Source organism: Triturus cristatus, chromosome 7, assembly GCF_964204655.1.
Source record: "Triturus cristatus chromosome 7, aTriCri1.1, whole genome shotgun sequence".
NCBI classification, from domain to species: Eukaryota; Metazoa; Chordata; class Amphibia; order Caudata; family Salamandridae; genus Triturus; species Triturus cristatus.
This window is the reverse complement of record NC_140590.1, coordinates 433,524,291-433,547,354: the sequence shown is the minus strand read 5'-3', so window position 1 is coordinate 433,547,354 and position 23,064 is coordinate 433,524,291. Positions and strand designations below refer to the sequence as shown.

The 23,064-nt window shown below is 44.3% G+C and overlaps 1 long non-coding RNA gene across 1 annotated transcript; it reads left to right on the top strand.

The window, feature by feature from the left end:
* The first annotated feature begins 7,608 nt into the window (after nt 1–7,608).
* Nucleotides 7,609–11,379, top strand: LOC146809884 (uncharacterized). The gene is made up of 2 exons (XR_014966501.1): nt 7,609–7,653; nt 9,795–11,379. It is a non-coding gene; the product is annotated as an uncharacterized LOC146809884 (long non-coding RNA).
* Nucleotides 11,380–23,064: the final 11,685 nt, after the last annotated feature.

Sequence of the window (23,064 nt, the reverse complement as noted above, 5' to 3'; positions counted from 1 at the left end):
GGTACCATAACGCTTTTTTTGTATAAGGGGTTTTCCCCGTGTGGAGAGACCAACCGCCAACAGCTTGTGTTGATACTTACCAACATTCAAGAGATGGGTTTAGACTAGTTTGCCATCGTAAAGACCCTAGCTCCATGTTGGGTATACTTCTTAAATGCCACCTTTCAGTGTTCTTTGGGTGTCTACCAGAGGGTGCTGGGACTGCTTTGCCACCTGTTATCAAAATCTCTGCTCCCATATCAGGAATCGTATGTTGAAACGTCATCGTTCCACCCCAGACCACCCAAGTTAGTTCGTTTCAAGTTGTTCAACGGATAACCGACATTTGTCGGACCAACCCAGAGATGCAGGAGAGGTCCGGGAGACTAGGTGGGTTTACAAGCGGACCCTGGCGGACAGATAGAATTTTCGGAATAAAAAGGTCTAGGAAGAGCTGGAGTTAGCAGTGTTCCAGAATTGCAGTAAAGCATTCTGGGATATAGTTATTAGGTTCCCCCAGGGGTATGCCCCCCAAACAACTCCTTGTCTATAACATTTCTTGCCAAGAGTGGGTTAAACATTTTACATATATGGTGTGTAATGGAAGGCTGCATGTACAGTTAGTTAACACCCCTGCTCTCCAGATCTCACTTCAGGAGGTGGAGGAAGTGATTAAGCAGAGTTCTAGTGGTAAAGCTCCTGGGCCCAATGGGATCCCCATGGACTTATTTAAATGGAACCCAGAGCTTTGGGGGCCCCTGCACACTAATGTATTTATTCCCTGTTGTTAGACCTGGCACCTTGGCGTGGGTCTCCCTTCCATTTTTGCTGTTGCCTCGTGTTTTTGCTGGTTTTAGATGCTTTGGGCACTGTGCCACTGCTGTCCAGTGCCACAGTGCAAGTGCTCCCTATTGTAAATTGATGTATGAATTAGTGATTCCATGATTGGTTGGTTTGGCTTACCTGTCAGACCCTAGTATAGTGCACCAGGAGTGCCCAGGGCTGGTAATCCAAATACTGCTGGTGGGCTTGCAGCACTGGTTGTGCCACCCACAGAAGCAGCCTGTAAAAGTGTGTCTAAGGCCTGCCATTGCAGAGCCTGCATGCAGTCTGGTACTGTCATGCTGACTGGGCAAGTGCACCCACTTGCCAGTCCCTAAACCTTCCCTTTTCTTAATATCAGACATCCATATGGTAGGCCCAAGGGCAGGGTGCATTGTAAGTATAAGGTAGGACATGCCCTGGTTTGTGTGGCATGTTCTAATAGTGAATTACAGCCATTTTCATTTTTCACTATTGCAAGGCTACCTGTTCTCCATAGGCCAGAATGGGCAGTTTGATTATTACATCTTAAAATCCTAACTGACTCAGGGAACATGGTGGAAATTCGAATTTAGTATGCCTGAAATCAGAATGATAAAATATATCTTTTAGTGAAGGTGATTTTAACATCCTGTGTTTGAAAATACCACTTTTAGAAAGTAGGTATTTTCTTGTCTAACCATCCAAACCTGCCTCTGCTAGGCTGTGTAGTCTGGAGTTTGAGTGACAGGGGCTGGGGGATTCCAGGAGAGAGGGTGAGTCAGCACAGGGCTGAATAGAGAGATCTGCATCTAGATGGGTGGGAGGAGTTGCGCCTGGGACCTGAATAGGGCTGTGCCTTCCCTCCACAATGCTGGCTCCACCTCCTGTGGTGTGTCTGATGTATCTGCCCTGCACTCTGAAAGGAAAGAAGGAGTCATGTAAACAAAGTTCTCCAGGGCTGACCAGAACTGGTTTGGACTAGGCAATGGCCTCTCTTCCTTCAGAGAACAAAGAGAAACTGGGTATAAATATTGGGACCCAAACCCAAGAACTTTAGATCACTTTGGGAAACAAGAAGAAACCTTTGCTGAGGAGTGGAACCAGAAGAAACTGAGGAGAGACTATCCCTAAGCTGAAGTGCTGCTTGGGGTATTGGCCTGCAGTGGTTGCCTGACTGCCAAAGAAAGGAGAAAAGTATTTTTTGTGCACTTTAATTCAACTTGTGAAGGATCCCCAAGGGCTTGGAAAAGAGCTTGCCTCCTGCTGAAGTCTCAGGGCCAACAGACTTCACCCACCAGCTCCCCAAGAGTTCTTTTGAAGTGCCTGCAGTTCTGCTGGACTTTTTGAGGACTTGCGTGTCACTAGGAGCTGGAAGCACGACTCAAGAACACGAAGCGTGTCGCCAAACTGCCGCTTCACAACACGAAGCACCTCGCATCACCGGAGAAGAGGATCGACGTCGCATCAGATGCCGACGCATCACCGGGAAGCGTGTTGCAGAAGAATCGTTGAGTCAACGCAGGTCCACCGAAGTGCCTCGCATCGCCGGAGAAGAGAATCGACGTCGCATCAGATGCCGCATCTCTGGGAAGTGTGTCGCAGGGCCTGTCGTGGCTCATCGCAGGAGACGAGGATCGACGTCGCATCAGACGCCGCCACATCTCCGAGAAGCGTGTCGCAGGGCCTGTCGTGAATCATCGCCGGGTAAGAGGATCGACATCACATCAGACGCCGCCGCATCACCAGCAAGAGTGTCGCAGGGCCTGTCGCGGCTCGCATCGTTGTGGAAGCAAGTCGCATCGCCAGGGGAGAGGATCGACGTCGCAGCAGGTGCCGCCGCATCACTGGGAAGCGCCATCTTTGTTTATTTGTACCGGATCTTCAACGCATCACTGTCCTTGCAACACTTTTGTTGCCCTGCGTGTCGCATCTTAAGGTACATTGAACTCTGAGAGTCGCATTTACCATCTTAAGAGAACTAAGCCAAATTCTACCATTTTAAGGTAACAGTATTGTGGATTTTTGTCGTTTATGGTCTTGTGTTAAATCTATATAAAGAATACTTATTTTTGATATATAACCTGTGTGGTGTCCATCTGTAGTGTTGTCACTTGATTACTGTATGTGTTCACAAATGCTTTACACACTGCCTCAGAGATAAGCCTATCTGCTCGTGCCAAGCTACCAAGGGGGTGAGCAGGGGTTATTTTAGGAGCGTACCCCTTTACTCTGACTAGACGCAAGGGTCCCTATTTGTCACAGGTACCTACCTATGCCAACTAGAGACCCCCAAATCTAACACCTGTATCCCAGGGTCCTGAATTCTTGGACCAATACTTAAAAAGGGAGATAGAGCGTCCCGCAAATTGTACAGGCCAAATTCCCTAACTGATAGCTCAGTGAAACTTTTAGGGCGGGTAATCTTCAATCATCAGCAATCTTGGGTTACTAACAATAACATTCTGTCCCCCTGTTAGTATGGTTTTCGTCCAGGACTAGGTACATGGGAGCAGTGCCTGAACTTGCACTTAATTGTGAGCAAATATACCAATGCTGGGCGCTGTCTGATGTACCTGGCCTTTATGGACCTTTCTTCCGCATTCGACTGCCTGACCAGGGCCAAGCTGTGGTTAATTCTTACATATTTGGGGATAGAAGCTCCCTTGGTTAATTTTTTGTATTTCCTATATGAAAATGTAAGGGCTAGGGTGCGTTACGGCTGAGCAGGTGAAGATTCTGATGTCTTTCCTTTAGCGAGTGAGGTGCATCAGGGGTGTGTTTTGGCACTTCTGCTTTTTACTTTTTATATAAATGATTAAGCACCCACTTGTCCCTGTCTACCAAAGATGTGCCAAAAATTAATAACGCATTTGTTCCAGCACTATTTTATACACTGACAATGCGGTTTTATGGCTAGGACGCCTCATGTCTTTCATATTCTGGAAGAACCTTTTGTCTATTTTATGGACAATTTAGACATGGGAACTAACTATGGGAGGTCATAAATAATGGCCTGCAGACTAGGAAGGAGGGATCTTTCATCCTTAAAGCTGTTAGACCATTCCCTGTACTCCGTACAGAATTTTAGTTCTTTGGGCATCACTTTTGATTCCTCTGGTACCTGGCAATTCCAAGTGAAGTCAGCACGTATGAAACTGAGAAGGGTGGCAGGGTCCCTATTAAATATTGTTTAGAGGGGAGGTTGGGGCAATATTTGCCCCTACATTAAGATTTTCACTCTTTAGTATGTCCTTACAGGTACTTGCGGAGCATGGGTTTGGGTGTAGCATAATGCCTCCCCCATACAGGCAGGAGGAAAACAGAATCTTAAGGTGGGTACTTAATCTTCTGCCAGATAGCCCCCACTTTGTTTTACATTCTGAACTTAACCTAAAATATGTCCTTGGCAGAATTAAATTGGCCCCTCTCCTGCTCTGGGTAAGTGTGTGGTCAAACTCTGAAGCTTGCTTCAACAGCAAAGTTATTTTAGATTTTTTTAGTCTTCCCATCCCCTTGGTGAATTACGTTAGAAAGTGCTTCACTGACATTGATCTCGCTGAGATGTTTACTGCCCCGGATACTTTAAGCAAACGCGATATGGGGCAGGTAAAGTCTTGGTATGCAGCGTTTAGTGTGTCCCGCAGATTGGAGGTGGTTTTTAATAAGCACTCTGTATGCAACCATTTTATCTCACTAGCCACAGGATATATGGTATTGTACTTAATCTTGGAGCTGTCCCGTTGGGAGAGGTCCCTGCTTTTTAGATTGGGATAGGTACTGTGTAGTGCCTGTTGTGCTTTTTTTATTGGGGTGAATGAGTGGGCCACTAATTTACCTCCTTGCCCCTATAATTGGTCGACAGAGGAATCTTTATTGCAGTTTATATTTTTCTGTAAATGTTATTGTTGCTCTTTTCAGCTCTGTTTAAAGCATATTCTGAAATCATTTGCTTTTATAAATTGTAGGGAGGGTTCTTATGCACCTACAGAGGTTAGGTAGCCCTGATGTCTGTTTTAGTGTTTGCTGCTTTCTTAAAATGTCTATGCGTAATAGGAAATCGATAGAGGGGTCATTTTTAATGATCTTTGTGATGAAGTTTTAAAGTTCCCGGATTTGCTTTTAGATAGTATTTTGTTAAATTATGACACTTTATTATAGCAGTTTGTTCTGCGTTGGTGTTATTACTTTTAACATATTGTATTCATGTTTTAAATTGTGATTTGTTCTTTTATGATTTTTATTTAAAATCAAAATAATGATTGATTAAACTGCCCAGATGAACAGCTCCAACTGGACCTGCCTGAGCCCTGCTGTTAGCCTCTGCTGGAGTGAGTCCTGATCCAAAAGAGGTGCCTCCCATGTCCCGGACCCTTGGTTTGGCATCAGTGAGAACAAGAAAAAGGTGAAAATTTGAAGTTTGGGCTCTTCCCAACCACAAATGGGCCAGTTTATGCCAAACCTCTGCCACCCACAAAGACCACCAACAACCTGTAACTCCACTAAGACCTACTCTTTGCACAGCTAGAGCTGGTTCGCAACAACCAGAACGCGAGACTTGCACTTCGCATCCACACCATCTGCAATGAACAACCAATGCGTATCTCCAGCGATGACGAGCTGTTCGTGCTGTGGCAATGACCGACCCGAAAGCCCGACCTGTGTTTTGCGACAACAGGCTCCACCTCACGTCTCCTCCAAAGCGAGCGGAACTCTTTGCACCAGCCTTGAGAAGATAACTGTTCAGTGGGACTGACCTGGTCTTTGAATCTGACTCATGATCCATCGCTGTTGGCCTGAACTTGTGACTTTCCTCCAGTGGAGTACGACCAGATAACCGCAAGTGGTGCTTCCTGCTTCTTGGCACTATTTTCTCTAAAGAATGTGAAACTCAATATCTCCAGGTCTACTGATTGGATTTTTGGTGTTCTGGTATCATTTTATTTATTAAAATTGCTTCTATTGTTCTAAATTGGCTTGGGATTTTTCATGTGTCTTGCATTTTTACTTTACTTCTGTTTGAATGTTGCATAAATACTTTAAAAACAAACACAAGGAGATGATGGACATAGTGCTGAAACTTTTCAGACACTCACCCCCAGTCACAGATCTGGGTTGAATCCATCATTCTTTAGCTCACGTCACCACCTCAGTTCAAACCCAGCTATTTGCAAATCAGTCTTGACCATGTGCCTCATGGGAACAGTCCAGCCCGAACTGCCAAGCCAGGTCTTCCTTGAACCAGAAACAAGCATACTGGAACCAGTTTCTGGGTAACACCTTTCATCAGCCAGGCTAGCTTGAATCCAGTGGCAAAGTGAACAAGGGACCCACGTCTGGGCATACCTGGGGTGAATGTATGACATTGTTCTGCATTCTGTCCATCAATTGTTCTTTTTTGCATTTGTCAACCCGAGTGGGACGGGTATGCCCAGACGTGGGTCCTGTGCTCTCCATGCCACTAGAGTCAAGCTATTCTGGCTGTTGAGGGGTGAAACCCTGAAACCGGTCCTGGGATGCTTGGTTCCAGTCCAGGGAGGACCTGGCCTGGCAGTTCGGGCTGGACTGTTCCCAATAGGCGCAAGGTCAAGACTGATTTGGATATGGCTGGGTTCAAACTGGAATGGCATAGGGAGCAAAATGATGGACTTGGGCCCAGATCTCTGTACTTGGGTGAATGTATGACATTGTTCTGCATTCTGTCCATCAATTGATCTTTTTACATAAATACTTTACACATTACCACTAAGTCATGCTTTAATGCTTTCTGCCAAGCTACCAGGGGGTTAAGCAAGGGTTAATTTTCGTGCATAGGTGAAGTTTAATACATTTGTCATTCTCTAAGTGCAAAGCAAAACTGCAATTTTCCACATCCCCAGAAACAATGTAAAAATGTTGCACCCATTAATTTGCCTCTCATGCTCTATGTCATCAGTTTGGGCTGCATTTCAACATTTTAATATCGAGGCTTTCTCTATTCTAAGTTGCAACACATTATTACTATGACAACAATTTTCAAGAGAATTATACTCACACGGTGTACAGACAGACAATTAGTAAATAATTGCAAAGATCCGTAGACACCGCAGTCTTTAGCACTACGAAGGTGCCTTTGTGTCAAAGGTCAGCGCTGTACAAAACAATGAAGTAACCGAACTAAATAACGAGGTAATTCACAGCTGGGCAGCTGCCAGCATGTGGAAGTGCTGCAGTTTTGCAGAATAATTCATTTAGCTGTAAAAAGTGTAATTTGTTAATATGCTTCCAGCTTGTTGACATTAAAATAGTTGAGCGCGCATCAGCAATGTTGATAGTAACTGTGATGCCTCATCAAACCATCTGTGTGGCTGTTACCAAGTAATATAATCAGCAAACCACTGTACTTGAAGTGAAAAATGTATACCATTTATTTTTTAAACTATTCAAACATTTTTTTTGCTGTATCATTTTTTAATATAAATGTATGGTAATGTTGCTTCTGCTAACCAGGATATTTTATGTGGCTGTGCCAGGCTTGGCAACAAACAGCTCCTTGGCGCTGCAGAGTTTTCAGCGCTTCTCAGAAAAGGAGGTGGGGGAGTTTTTGGCCCTGGCGGATTCCTTTCACTCCGGGGGATCATATCCCTCGGAGTTTGCTGAAAAGTGCTGCTCTCTGGTGTTTTTTGCTGACAACATCAGAACTGGCGGTATTAATAGCGCTAATACAAAAACCAGCGTGGAGTTTCCTAGCGCTGATAAGCTGAACAATATTTTGGCTTCCTATACATAGCTCGCCTGCTGCCTAAGCGAAAAATGTTTATAAAACGGCAAGTGGCGGGACGGCCGGCTGCCAGAGGGTGACTGGAGGTAAGAGAGCCGGCAGGAATTCAGGAGGTCTGTGAGTGCTAGAGGGGGTCTGCGGGCAGGCGCCGCCCGGCCCCACGGCCAGGCCCGGCCTGCTATGGGTACTGGAGGGTGGGCGACGTTCACACTGCCCGGCAGCGAGTTTATTAATGCGGAAACTCGCCCAGGGCAGAGCAGTGATTCAGGAAATGAATTCACTCTCTTATGACGCCATATTTTGGTTGTTGTTATAAAATGCATGTGGTGTAAGATGTTAGAGTGTTGTTTTAAAAGATTTATTACAATGTTACAACAATTGAAAACTGTTTCATAAGAAGAATTGAGATTGCTACTTTTGTAAAGAGGCTGCGTTTTCGCAAATAATTGATTATAATTGATTGCTATCTATCTATCTATCTATCAATCTATCTGTCTGTCTGTCTCTCTCTCTCTCTCTCTATCTATCTATCTATCTATCTATCTATCTATCTATCTATCTATCTATCTATCTATCTATCTATCTATCTATCTATCTATCTATCTATCTATCTATCTATCTATCTATCTATCTATCACTATTATTAGTCATACTATTATGATTATTATTTTATTATCATTATTATGTCTAATGTGTTTATTAGTATTTTTTCAATTTCTGATGGCATTGCTCAGCAATAATTTCGATCGATATGCTGTTCGTTAATCAATCAATCAATCATCCATCCACCCATCCATTCATCTATCCTTCCATCACATTGTGGTTCCTGTGGGGGGTGAATGGGCACATCAGATGGCAAGGGCTCGGATTGCAGCCTCCTCCATTGAACACAATCAGGGCACCTGGCTCCAATCCACAAGATGCCAGCTGCAGCCCCGGAGCCTGGCGAGTATGGGCAGCTGGAAGCAGATTCCAGAGCCTACACGAAATATCTCTCAAACGAGAGGATCCCCTGATATCCCAGACATCCCAGGCTGGCTCTTAAACAGGATGTCAGGCTTTGTACAGATTAGAATTGCGATTTTCCAAACAGACATGCTTCCCTCTACCCAGCTGGCCCCTGGGAGGCTGCATCACCCACTCTATCTGGCCCTAAGAACCTCTGAGCTACAAGAGTTCAACGAACTAGAAGAAGGCTAAATAGCTCAAGACTCAAATCTATGGATCGATTTCAGTCATGTTTGTGAAAAAAATACGATTTTTTGGGTGATACGAGCCAAAAAGCTCCGTGTTTTACGTTCATTGCAGGAAACACACCCCTAATATGTTTCTGCTTTAATCTGGGCGCTATCACATGCGGCTGAGCCCGAGGGACAGAATGTATTTTTTACATTTACGAATCTCCCACATTTTTTTTCTTCTTTCTTTTCCTATCATCACAGAAGGGCAGCTCTTCAAACATTTGCACCTGGTGTCCCACACAACAAGAGGGTGCCTGGACACGATAGAAGAGGCACAGAAAAAGTTAAAAAGTTCATTTATAGTTTTTTTCATAAAGAAGAAACTTACCATACACCCTCAAACTCTCTCTGACCTCCAGCTTTCTTAAAGGATTGCCAATCTATTGACACCTGGGTATTCCTGGCAAATCACGTAATATTCTGGAGAAATCACGTATTCTCTCCGTGCCTAGGAAAACATATGTGAAACATATTCAGGTGCTCACATTGAGTATTCTAAAGCCCTCAGACCAGGTCGTGCTCTTAAAAATAGCAAAAAATAGTAATAATATCAAAATACACCTACAAATACGGTACTTTGACTTGATCACTACTTTTCTAATGTTTTACAATTATACCCCATCCCTACAAACTAAAGCTATTAGCCAGTCAGATAACAGTCAGAGAAAATACAAGCTAGCGGGCTATTTCTCGTGGGTTTTCCTAGCTTCAACTCAGTTTTTGAAAAATGTAATTCCACATCACTTGTCCTTTACTACAATTTTCAGAATGAATGCTAGAAAGTAGCAAAGATCTCTCCTTTAGAAACCAAATTCATTTGCAGTATTGGTTTTGCAAACCATCCCTCTCCGGGTGCAGGTGAAGAAGTGTCTGGGGATATTGCATGTTTACAGTAGTCCTCACAGAGACAGCTCAGGCTGCTTGTCACAATTAACTATGTATGCTTTTAATGGTTTGTTTTTGTTTTTCATGTATTCTAATCAACCAATAATGAAAGTTTTATTTTTTCCTAGAATTGGAAGACTAGCTGAGGAGGCAATGATTATTTTACATGTTAATACAAAACATCAGACATGGGCTGTTAAAAGTAAATCTATTCATAAAGAGGTTCGCTTTCATTGTCATCAGAAAAAGATCAACCATTTCCAGACGCATTGGTTAATTGTCAAAATATTTCATAAGTACCGGATCAATGTTGACCCAAACCCCAAGGATGGTCCAAACGTTCACTCATTCCACAACCTCTCTGCTAAGTACCAGAAAAACATCAACGTCATATAGCAGCATTGGAAAAACACCAGCTCTTACTCAACCAATGGATAAGTAGTGTCATATCCAAGCATCAGAAAGACAACAACCTCAAATGCTGGCATCATGTAAAACCAACCCTCTCCCAAGTCAGTGGATAAACATTTGGGTTTTTCTCAAGCATCAGAAACACATTGGCTTCGTGTAGCTGTTTTGGATAAGAACCAATTCTTACTGAACCACTGGATAAACATCTGCATTTTCCCAAAGCATCTAAAAAAACATCAATCTTGAGTAACAGCATCTGGCAAACACCAACTCATGCAACTCGGCATCTTGCCCAAGATTCGGATCAACATTAACCTTTAACCACTCCTGCGGTATTCACGCTTTTCTCTGAGCGTCATGCATTTTCTACGTAGCTGATCAACGTTAGCGTCTTCCTCGACTACTGAATAAGCATCAGACTCTTCCCCAAGCCCTGGCTCAACATCAACATGTTCCCCAATTATCCAAAACATATCTACTTGGTCCCCAAACATCAAACCAATGCCAATTTCATTCCCAAGTGCTGGATAAACATCGACCCCTTCCACAAGCAATGACTCAACATCAAACCCTTGCGTAAACATTAGATAACAAACAACCTCTACCCACACGCAGGAGTAACATATCATAATATCAATCAATTCCCTAGATGTTAGACCTATGACATCAAACAATTCCACGAGCATTAAACCTATAGCCATCCATGCCACAAAAATGCAAAGGTTGGTAATCCATTCCTTATGCATTTGCTCAACATCAAAGCTATCCACAAAACCTAGCTTAAATAGCATTCCCTCACTTGTGCATATGATCCACATCAACCCTTGTTTTTGTATATCATAAGCCCCTTCTTGCCATCAGATCAATGCAAACCGAGCCCCATTCATTGCGTAAAGGAGAACATCTAACACAAGCATCCAATGAACAGCAACCTGTTCCCTCAGGATTGGATAAGTATTAACCCAGCCTCCGAGAACAGAAGAAAATCTCCAACACTTTATCCAGGCATTGCATAAGCATCGATATCAACCCTTACGCTGGGCAAACATCTACCCTCACCAGCAGCACTGCCCAGGGAGTGAGCGGACAGGGATCCTTCCACACACACAGCAGAGTAACCTCTTCTGCTTCTGGTGTCCTTAGTTACTGGGTCTCTTTCATTGTTTATAGCATGATTTATGTTCTAAATCTGTAACCGGGAGGATTGCACAGGTAGGTGATCCAGGGGGGCAGAGAGTTCCATATGTACTCTACTCATGCAATGCACTGCTCAGCACTTTCATTAAAGAGCAACAGCTGCCACGCCTGCCGTTTATGTTGCGTGTGGTGCTACAGAAGTGATCCCTTCACTATGCCCCATCCTCTCCAGTCAGGACTAGGTACTCAACACATACGTCTGCCTTTCTATGATGAGAAATCAACCTTTTGAAAAATACCACTGCCTCATACTTACACTCAGACTCACATTTGCTGATCCCACATTTACAGTGTAGATGCTCTGCTTGTCTTCAACCTTCACACACCACCTTCATCTCCTAGTACCCAAAAAGCACCTATGATGGATGAAAACATTGGCTGCAGGTTTTATTGCAGCTGACAACAATACACATCACCACTTTTGCAATAGAGCTTAACTGTTATAGAAAGTCTTCAAATTGACAATTGCCAGAGATGCTCCAGGATTCTAGCTTGGTGATAGTGTGGGTGAGCCTTATGCCTCTGAATTCAATTCAAGCAGCAGACAAATAACAACTGAACAACAATAATAGGTAAACATTGCTAGTTATATGCTAAGTTACCAAACTTGTGTCATTCCTACACGTTAGCAAAATGCATCCATTGCGTTTTTCCCTGTCTTGGACTGGTATTCACTTTGCCGTTGTAGAGATACCGGTCATTGCAGCTTCGCTCACCGCAGACACTGCGATGTTGTTGATTCTGACCGCAGTTTAAGCTATTATCTTCATGTGTTTGAGTACCCTAATCCTCAGATTGCACTGCTATATTTTAACAAGCTAAACAGTCATTCAGTATTTTACTATTTCCCATTGAGTTTCTATCCGGAAGATGCAGGCTGCTAACCCCAACTCAGGATTGCCATATGTTGGCCAATGATACCTCTAGCCACTCAACTCTTTAGCTTTTACATCCCAGTTTATTGGTTCTGTTCCTTTTGGTATTAATATCTTCCTCTTGAAACATAGCCTTCCACCTGACCACACACAGACGCCTGCACTTGTGCATGCACCTGCGCGTGTACCCACAGACACACACACACACACACACACCTACTCAAGCTCTCTCTTCTTCTGTTACTCTCCATCCTACACCCAGAGTGTGGACACAATCCAACACTATACACTAAAAAAGAAAATTTCACCATTTTTTTTTATATTAGTGAGATTCTCTTTCGGAGCAATTTTAGAGTCACGAAAAAGACAGGAAATGTATGAGTTAGTGGTGTGAGAAATGAACGAAATGAGGAGTTGTGAGCAGATGACAAGCAGACACTACTTGGGAATGCACAAGGTGATATACAACATAGTTGCTGTTGTGAGAGTCAGCAACAGCATTGAGAGGGGCAGTATTTTGTTGTGAGGAACATTTTCCTTTAGGTGAGATATTAACTTTTATTTGTATCACGGAATAGCAAATCTTATCACACATTTTGAAATTTACACCAAAGTTTAGTAACTATTTTCATATATGTTTGTGCTAGTATTTATGCGTTTTTAGCATTGTGTCGTATTATACATTACAAAGATAATTTTTATTATTTCACTTCGGTTGCCACTCACACACATGAACACCCAATCACTAACTCACCCCACCAGACAGAAACACGATTGTACACAACAACACACGACACATTCATACATACAGGTACAAAGACACACAAGCACACTGACACACACACATACAAGGACCGACAGATACACACGACTGCATGTGTGGATCACTGAACCCTGCGCACTTGCACTCAAAATCGTCTGTAAATACACGTGCCATTGACAAGTCCTTCTCCACTGCCTTGATTCCCCCGGATCTTGTACAGATCCTTGGATATCACAGCCAGGGCCGGCTTTAGCGCATTTTTTGGTGCCCCCATGACCTCCTTCTCCATGAACTTCCTCACTACCACTCTCCAACAGTGCACCTCATCTCTCCATCGCCTCTCTCTGACAAACATTCATTTTTTAGGTCTCGCTGAGACAGCGAAAGCTGTCTCTTTGAGACATTTTGTAAGTGGGTTTTTGAAAGTGCTTCCCCTGGCATAGAGCTACAGTGCACGAGGCGTGCACGCGCGCAAAGCAGCCATATGGCTTTACGTCGCTCTCCCTCATAGCCCCTCTCCGCCCCCTTCCCTGCTGCTATTTCACAGCAGTTTATCTCTACTCACGCTACTCTCCCCCACCCCCCCACCATCGCGTCTCGCGCGTTCAATGCCTGTTCATTATCCCCCACCATCGCGTTTTGCGCGGCCAATGCTTGTTAAAATGTTTGCTTGTTAAAATGTTTACTTTTCCTCGCTGCTGCTCACTCAGACACTCACATGCATGCGTTTATGTGTCCTTTGTTTCCTCCGCTAAGTGTGCCTGTGTTTCCTCCTCTGACCTGCGAGTGGCGCGCGGTTGTTTCCTCGGGAGAGTTTGCCTTAGTTTCTCCCGGGTGAGTGCTTCACACCCTGATGCCAGCATGTTTATGCTTTTGGACCATTGCTGGCCGTTTTTATTCCCCTTCGGTTTCATTATAAGCCCTCCCTCCACTCTTCAAGTGCACACAGCCCCTGCAGCAGCCAGCAGTCAGTTTTTATTTTAGCCCGTTGATGCGCCTTCCACACAAACGCAGAACCTCCCTGTTTGCAGTGAGGCCTCGACACATGCTGCGTGGCTTTGGCATCCTGCTCTATTTTTAATAACAGCTTCCACTATGTGCTCAGGGAATTCTGGCTTTACCATAACGGTAACGTTGACAGCTGTCTTGTAGCATTCATGACGCGTAAATAGATATGTGTGTATTGCAACATGCTAACGATTGGTAGGTTCTTATCAGCATCGCCAGAGACTGGCATCGACGTTTAAAGGAAAGTGTTTGTCTTTGTGTGTGCTGGCTTGAGATAAACCATGCCCACCACAGTGTGAAATTTTTTGAATGGTGCACACTTCTTTAAAAATGTCAGCCGCATACCTCTGTGTAGTCTCCCACTCTCTCTTTTGTGTGCAAAATGTCTTTCCCGTTAATTTAAACTTGCGATCTGTGGCCCCTTGTCTTTGCGTAAGAGATTTTTACGCTCCTTGATTGTAATAGAACAGTCGCAATATTTTAGAGCTTTGATTTCAAAGTAAGGCTGAAATATTATTTGCTTCTCGTAATTTGTTACTTAGATCTCATTATTTAATTCCACAACTGCAAATGGCACAGATAGAAACGGTCACGCTAAGGATAGATAAAGCAGAACACACCATAGAACCCCCTGACCTCCATCTTACGGTTTTTCGTTTTCTCAGCTGCATAACTCAAGACTCTTTCAGTGTTATTAGTGATGAGTCATAATAAAGCTGTGCAATTATTTTTTTTAAAATAGTGCTTGCGTTCGTCTTTAGCTCCTAATGACTTACTGCAGGGTAGGTGTGCGTTCAAACATTCGAGGAAGAAACTAACAATGTCCCTTTTAGTGTAGCCATGTAAATTACCTGTCATCGATCTTGGAGGGACAAGCGGCAGGAAACTGGGCAAATGTGGATATATATTATACGCAGAAATGAAGAAACATAGGGGCATATTATCAAGAAACGGCGTTAAAATTATCGCCGCTTTAGCGGCAGAGAACTGCTGCTATAGCGGCGATAATGGGCTTGATAATATGCCCTTGAGAATTCCCATAGAAGCCCAAGTTCTGGTGGGAACATGGGCTTCTATTGGAATTCTCTGTGGCATATTATCAAGCCCATTATCGCCGCTTTAGCGGCAGTTTTCTGCCGCTAAAGCGGCGATAATTTTAACGCCGTGCATGATAATATGCCCCTAAATTGTTCAATTTTACACCATACGCATATTGCATTGTGACCATGTTTTGCTATCAAGCAATGCTGCACCTGTTTGTTTAGCATTTTACATAATCCAAATTTGGAATCAACTGTTTTTCTGATCCAATCTGGTGACGTCGGGTGACAGATTCACCAGTGCATACGTATATTTCAGTTTGCACCAGTTCTGCATGTCACACTATAATTCTAAAAGTGTTGCATCTTTATGTCCTTCTCCCTACATATGCTGAAGTTCGTTAGGTGTGGAGTCAAGGCAATCTGTTTAAAATTTCCTGACAGGAGGTATGAACACATTTTGGCATCGTGAACCTTACACCAACACTCCGTACATTAGGATTCTAACAAACATTTCCATTCTATTGTCGGGAAAGCTTTAAAAGCAGTATGCTGAAACTGTCAGTATTCCTGCAATTGACCACATGGTGCACAGTGGAACATTAAAAGGCACAGGCAATTAGATCTGACATCCGTGGTCTGGTATTTCCCCAAATATTTTGCCTTCATACCACCTGTTTTGATGAATTTGTTTTTTGTTGGCTTTAGGTCTGTGCACACTTTAACAATGGTAACAACTACTAAAGTGCTTATGCTCTCTCCTTCAAACATGGTAACATTGCCTTACACCAAATTAACAGATTGAATTACTTTTAAGTCCCTAGAAAAGTTGTACTACCTTTACCCATACCCTGCAGTACTCATTGTGCCACCCACTAAAGTAATTATCACTCAGGCCTGCTACTGCAGCATTTAGTTCAGTTTTAAACTGTCATGCACAATAAACCCTTGGCCAGCCCTAAACCTATCCTTTTTAATGCATATTAGTCACCCTCAAGTATGCCCTGTAGGCAAATTGGGCAGGGTGCATAGTATTTAACAAGCATTTGCAATGCAATAGGTCTCGCATTTGGGAGGGTTTGAACTATTGCCTTTGTAAATGACAATGCCTTTTATTTGTATTTTCAAAACCTGCAAGTGTTGCATAAACACGCACTTTGTACTTGTAGTCGTAGCTTATGAGAAGCAAAGTTGTCCTTTTTGACTGCCAGCCTTGCTTCTTGTAAGCAAGGACCATAAGTAACAAGCATTTACAATGCAATAGGTCTCGCATTTGCGAGAGTTTAAGCTATTAGTATTGTAAATGACAATGCCTTTTATGTATGGTTTAAAAACCAAAACATAAATAAAAGGCATTGTCATTTACAATGTCAATAGCTCAAACTCGCGTAAATGCGAGACCTATTGCATTGCAAATGCTTGTTTATAGTGCTACTCACAGTTCACTCATATCTGTGTTGTGCATGGTACGTTCTTTGCAGCAGGCACATTAACCCTCTGTGCTACTTTATGATGAACCAAAACTGCCACTAGGCAAATTCCGATCTCTCACTAGTAGGAACATTAATCACTACAGTTATCTTAGCGCTTTTTATTGTTGCCTAAAAATTGCTGGACGCACAAGGAAGTTCAGGTGCTTTTAAACCAAAAGTTATGTTTTAAACACAGTGCCCGCCCCACCCAAGTCAGCACCAGGTGCGGCTGCACCAGTCACACCACCCTCAAGCTGGCCTTGCAGTGTATGTACGCCGGGCCCTGCAGACCTATACTACTGAAAGAGATATATAACTTTGACTAGAAACTGTACCTGGTGGGCTTTCACCGAGGATATGGTGAGGATGTGGAGTAACGGTCAGAGCAGCCGACTTTGTATTTGGGGAACCGTGTTCGAGTCTTGGCGTAGGCTCAACATCTTGTGATTCTGGGCAAATCACTTAAGTTCCTTGTACTTACGATAATGAATATGTCCTTGTGTAACGTATTAGGGGCCAGATCTACAAGAAAGTGCAGCAGGGCAGCACCGCAAGCCCTTTGGCTGCCCCACGCTGTGGCACTTTCAGAGCACAGGAATACGACATATCTACAATGGTATGTCGTATTCCTGTGCTCTCCTCTGCACTGACGCACAAACAACTGCCTGTGCCATGGGGAGATTGTTAAACCATCACTAAAGGCATTTTCCTCTTTCAATGCGTGCTGTAGAATGCAGCACGCGTTGAAAGAGGATAAAACGAGGAGAAATGAAAACATTTCTCCTCTTTGCGACTGGCAGGCGTAACAAACTGACGCATTTCCAGGTTTACGGTTTCTCGTGAATCTGGAAATGTGTCTGTTTCCATGGGTGTTGCGTGGGAGCACCAACAGCAACATCCATGGAACACCCCTTTCACGCAAAGTGCTGCTGTAAGGGGGCCATATTTACAATGACAGGAAAAGCCACGCAGGGTGGAGGGTGGCTTTTCCTGTCCTTGTAATATGGGGCGAGAAAGGCGCTAGTGGGTCACAAAAACTGACGTACTGGCAGCGCAAGGGGCTTGTAAATCTGCCCCCTGGTACTTATGTAAAGCGCTCTAATACCTTTGGGTCGAGTTCACGCTATAAAACTACAAACAAAAACCGGAGCGATCGCACACATCAATGAATGTACACACAGAACACAGTAGCACATACACTTTGTCGACTAGCACTGATACCATACATTTCAATGTATGCACGCAAACGAGTGTATTACGCCAACATAAGAAAAGAACAACACGCATTTACAACGGCCATTCACACCCTTCGAGCCCTAACAACGCTCTACGCGTGGGTGTGAATTATACGGGAGATGCCTGCTGTAAGTGTGGGTCTGGGTCTGTGCCTGTTATACCTTATGGATGCATAGGTTAATCTGCACAGCAGCGCTGCCTGGGTGGCCCCGTTCGCTGCTGGACGGGAGCGCTATTTGAAGCCATGGCTGTCAAATGTCCCAAGGCCCTACAAGGACGTACAAGGAAGGGAAAAACACTGCGATGGCAAAACGCGGAGTGCAAAAGTTGAACCGTACAACCCCCCCCAGCACCCACCGCCGTCCCCCATGAGTCTAAAGTTTCCTCAGACAGCTGGTGAAACCCTCCGGTGCATTAACGGGCCTCCTTCTTCGGAGAATCCATTGGAAAGTCACCTCCCTTTTTACTGAAATTCAACCCCAAGGAACAGAGTTAAGCCTCTCAGCAGAATAAGATATGAGCGCGAAGCGACGAGCCCGCAGGCTGGCGGGCCCCTGACACGTGTCTGTAACTGAAAGATATACCGAGACCAGGAATACCCCAAAACAGACATCCCTTACAAGGTCGGCCGTCTGAGCATCCCCAAAATAGCGCTCTCGGAGGCCGTCTTCGGTGTCGGCCTCATGTCCTCGTAACGGTGTCATTTCTTGTGGGGAAACTTTACTTTAGGGCACACATGAGAGCTCTCCGTGGTAATCCGCAATCCCTGTATCATTCCCACTGACCGAAAGTGCAGCAAGTAACTGAAATCTAAAGAAATATAAAACAAGGATTTAATTTCTACCCTCTGGTCCCTACAATGTAATCCAGGGAGCACTGCCATGTGTTTCCTCCTTGGTATTGCCCGCACGCGACCCCCACTTAAACACAGGTTCAATGGATCAATTCTCTGGGGTACATGTTTCACACTTGCAACAGGAGCTGGCATGGCGGGATAATAGCCAACATTTCCACAGCGAATGATGGAAAACGAAACACTTCATGCGCGTTGTGCTTCTTTCAGGTAGTTTGTCGAATATTTGAATTCAATGCACATTAAACTCTTGCAGAGGGATCCGCACGGGGTCTGTGAGGATCGATGAATTGGTTTAACGCATCTCACACATAGCTCAGCTGTTGGAAGCAGCTTCGAGGTGCCACTGGCGATGTCCTTGGGTTCCTACAACACACTGTTTCCCTGGGTGCTGCCTGTGTGCTCCTGTGGTTCATCACAGCCCACGTCGGTGGGACTGGTGTGGTGTGCACACCGCTGGTGGTAGCTTTCTGCTTCTTCACACACAAAGTACGTGGCTTCTTGTGTTCCTCGGTGCCTTGATGCGATGGTCAGCATTCATCCATCAATATATATTTATTGCGGTCACACTTCCACGCTGTTGCTGATCATGTCCTAGTGTTTCCCATACATAGAAGAGGAAAGAGATATGTGAGATGTGCCTTGTCCCCTAACCACTATGTTTGGACTTGTATATATGAGTGTTTAAGCACAAATGTTTTTCTTACAAATCAATGTATAGTTACTCAGGACCTGGGAGCATAACTGTTTCTAGCAACTCGCTGTACACTGATTATTTTTTACTAATCTCACATGTAAGTGTTTGGTCTAAGTTTAAAGATATGCAAATGTAAAGCGCTCTGATACCCTTTCTTAGGGGCCTGTTTGTGCTATATAAAACACCAAATGAATACACAGGTTTCTAGGTGTTCCTGAAAGTATGCTGCTCACTCACTCACTCACTCACTCACTCACTCACTCACTCACTCACTCACTCACTCACTCACTCACTCACTCACTCACTCACTCTATGGCATACAACATAACTGCAGGGCATGTCTGGCTCCACAACATCTCACAGCATTAGAGGAAGAGAGCAGAGTCCAGGTTATTGCCACCATTTATTTGCTTTCACCTGTAATGACTTCCAGATGTTTATTTTTTTTCAGGTAATGGTTGTTCTCCTATTCTTTTTGATGCCTATTTCTACTTAACAAAGTTGGGGATTTCCACCTATGCTATGTAGGACTACGTTTTACTGATTTAAGCCTCAAACACACCTGAAAAATGAATTACTAGTGTTCACTTTATCTTCATATTCTGAGTTGAACATAACCCCCACCCTATGTCATTTAAGGGCTAGTGGATATGTATTCCTACCACTAGGCATACACTTCTGCCGCTGTTAGTGATTTGTGGAGATTTGCTGAGTTCTTTACCCAGGCATAGGCATACATTTATATGCACATAGATCTCCGCATGTAGATTTACCTGTTTGCATTTCTTCCACTATATCTTAAACTGATTTCAATCTGATTCTGACAGAGTTGGTTCCCACACACCACTATTATAAACATTTGAACAAATGTTCTCACTGGAAAACATCATCCCTTGCCCTGTGCAATTATCTTTCTTGACATTTTAATGAATTTTGTAGCCGTGACATTGTCTTGTACACAGGTCGGTCTTAAGATACTTGACTGGATTCAGACTCCGCCTCTTTCTGAAGATAGCAATCACACTGCCGTACTCATAACCAGATTCGAATTATGAAATGATATCTACACATCCCTAACAGAAAATTGAAAAGGATAATAATCTTGTGTACATATATGTAAGTGATTTTCATAGTGCAAACTTACCAACAAAGTGCTTTACACAATGGGTAGAGCAGATGAGCAAAGAGGGGTTAACCATACCACACCTTTCATCTAATAATAATAATAATAACAGCATTTGTAGAGCGCAACAGCTACCTCAAGCAAAAGTGTCCCGGCGCTTCGCGGTCAACAGCAGGTGAGGGAGGTCCAACCGAGGAACTAGCATTGGCTGAAGAGCCAAGTCTTCAAGGTCTTTCTCAACTCATGTTCAGACTTGATCAGGCGCATATGGAAAGGGAGGGCGTTCCATAGTCTGGCCGTCCCTACAGTGAAGGACCTGCCTCCCATACAGGACTTAGCAAAATGAGGTACACAGAGCAGGGGCTAAGAGTTAGATCTCAGCGTGCCTTCTTGTTGGTATAGGCAGAGCCTACGCTAAAATAGCCCAGGCCATCATCTTGCAAAGCCCGAAAGGCCAGAGTCAGGGACTTAAACTCTATCCTTTTAGCTACAGGTAGCCAGTGAAGTTGTCTGATGTGCGGAGAGATGTGGTGACGGAACGGGACTCGACAAATGAATCTTGCTGCCGCATTCTGTACTATCTGTAATCTATTAATCAGATAGGGAGGCAGCCTAAGGTAAAGACAGTTTGCGTAGTCCAGCTGAGATGTCACAGTAGCGTGGACTATGATCCTGCGACAACCCTCCGGCAATAGATGCAAGAATTTCCTCAAACTTTTCAACTTCCCAAAGCATGGGGCTGATATATGATGGACTTGGGCCGAGAAAGAGAGGTCTGTCACCCATTTGACGGCCAGGATTTTCGCAGTGTTTGCCGGTAAAGGTGGTGATCCCATTTCTACTGGCCACCAAAGTCCGGCGGGGGGAGGAGATGTCTGGCTGAAGAACAAGACCTTCGTCTTGTCCGCATTAAATTTTAAGCTGTTATTATTCATCCAGCGTAAAATGTCCTTCAAACACGCCCTAAATCTGGTAAAAGAATCAGCAGTAATCCTTTAAAGAGAACACCAGCTGGTGGTCATCCGCATAGGAGACTACCTTCACTTCCCCAGGAAGCAATGAGAGAAAAGAGTGGCACCAGATAGGTGTTAAAGAGCTATTAGCCCACGGCCGAGCCCTGAGGCACTCCGCACCACAGTGGCTTCGGTTCCGATTGATGGGGTTGGAGAAAGACCCTTTGAGAACGGTCTTTAAGGTAAGACTGGATACAGGAGAGTACTACCCCCTGCAAGCCCAGCTGTTTGAGTCTGTCCAGTAGGATTGGGTGCGCAACCGTGTCGAATGCAGCAGACAGATCTAAAAAGGACCAGCAGCGCTGAAGCCCCCTCATCTACAGTCATTCCTACAGAATCCACCACCTCCACCAGTGCAGTCTCGGAGTGAATCCTGACCAGAAACTGGACTGAGTATCGTGCAGGATGTCATGACCTCCTATAAAATTTGCGAGTTGGCGTTGCACCAGTTTTTCCAGCATCTTCGCGGGTGATGGCAGTAGTGAGATCGGGCGGTATTTGCTAAGCTTCGTCGGGTCAGCGTTTGGCTTTTTTAATAGGGCCAGTAGCAAAGCATGTTTCCAAATATCAGGGAAAATGCCGGTGGAAAGCGAGGTATTCCAAATGTGATTTAAAGCAGGGTTAATCAAATGAGCCAATGTCCTGAACAACTTCGGGGGGCATGGATCCTCAAACGAACCAGGCTTGAATTTCATGATTTCAGCTAGTGATTCCTGCTGGGAAATGGGGAGAAAATTTGAGAGGGCACCTTTAGTATTTAGGATTCCCTGTGACTGTGGCTCAGCCATCTCAGCCCCTGCAGTAAATGTGGCATATACCTTCTGTATTTTGTCCTCAAAGAAGGCCGATAGCTTCATGCACTGAGAGGGGGAAGGCTGTATATTACCCTCCATCGCAGAAGGTTTGGTGAATGAGCTGACTCTCCTAAAGATCTCTTTACCAGAGTTTTCTGCGCTATTAATGCGCTTCACAAAGTATTCCCTTCTAGCCTCCCTCATCAGTTTGCAGAGCTTTTTCAAGGCTTCCTTATAGGCCAGTTTAACCGCCGGACTATAATCTTTCCTCCATCCTTTTACACCTGCTCTTTTCCACTCTGAGGTCAGCCGAGAACCAGGGGGCAGATGAGGATTCTCTCGGGGTCCTAACTGATCTCATAGATGCCACTGTGTCCAGCGCGGTAGAAATCCACGTATTAAGTGCGGACGAATTGTCGTTGGGATTGCTAGTTAACTGAGGCAAACTCACTGATGGCACTGAACCTAGGTTCTCAGCTGTTAACTTTTCTAGTTCCTTTTTAACATAGTGAGTATACCTCCACTTGGTTGAGTTTTCTCCTGGCTGAAAGAGAAGGGGACCATGCAGTGGTCAGTCCAGACCAAAGACCGGGGGGGCCTCTGCTGCCATGGATGGAATGTTCGAAAAAATTAAATCTAAAATATGACCTGTTCTGTGAGGTGGAGCCTTCACATGCTGTGTAAGATTGGCATCATTAAGTTACATAGTTAGCTGAAAGGCCTGGGGACAGCTAGGATCATTTATGTGAAGATTAAAATCACCTAAGGCCATAAAGTTGGCGTATTGCAATGACCTCTGAGCAATGAAATTGCATAGTTCTGGGTTAAAGCTGTGTGGGCAGTCAGGTGGTCAGTATATCAATCACCCATCGAAGAAGAGAGTTAGAGAGATCTCCATAATACCCATCGTTTTCAA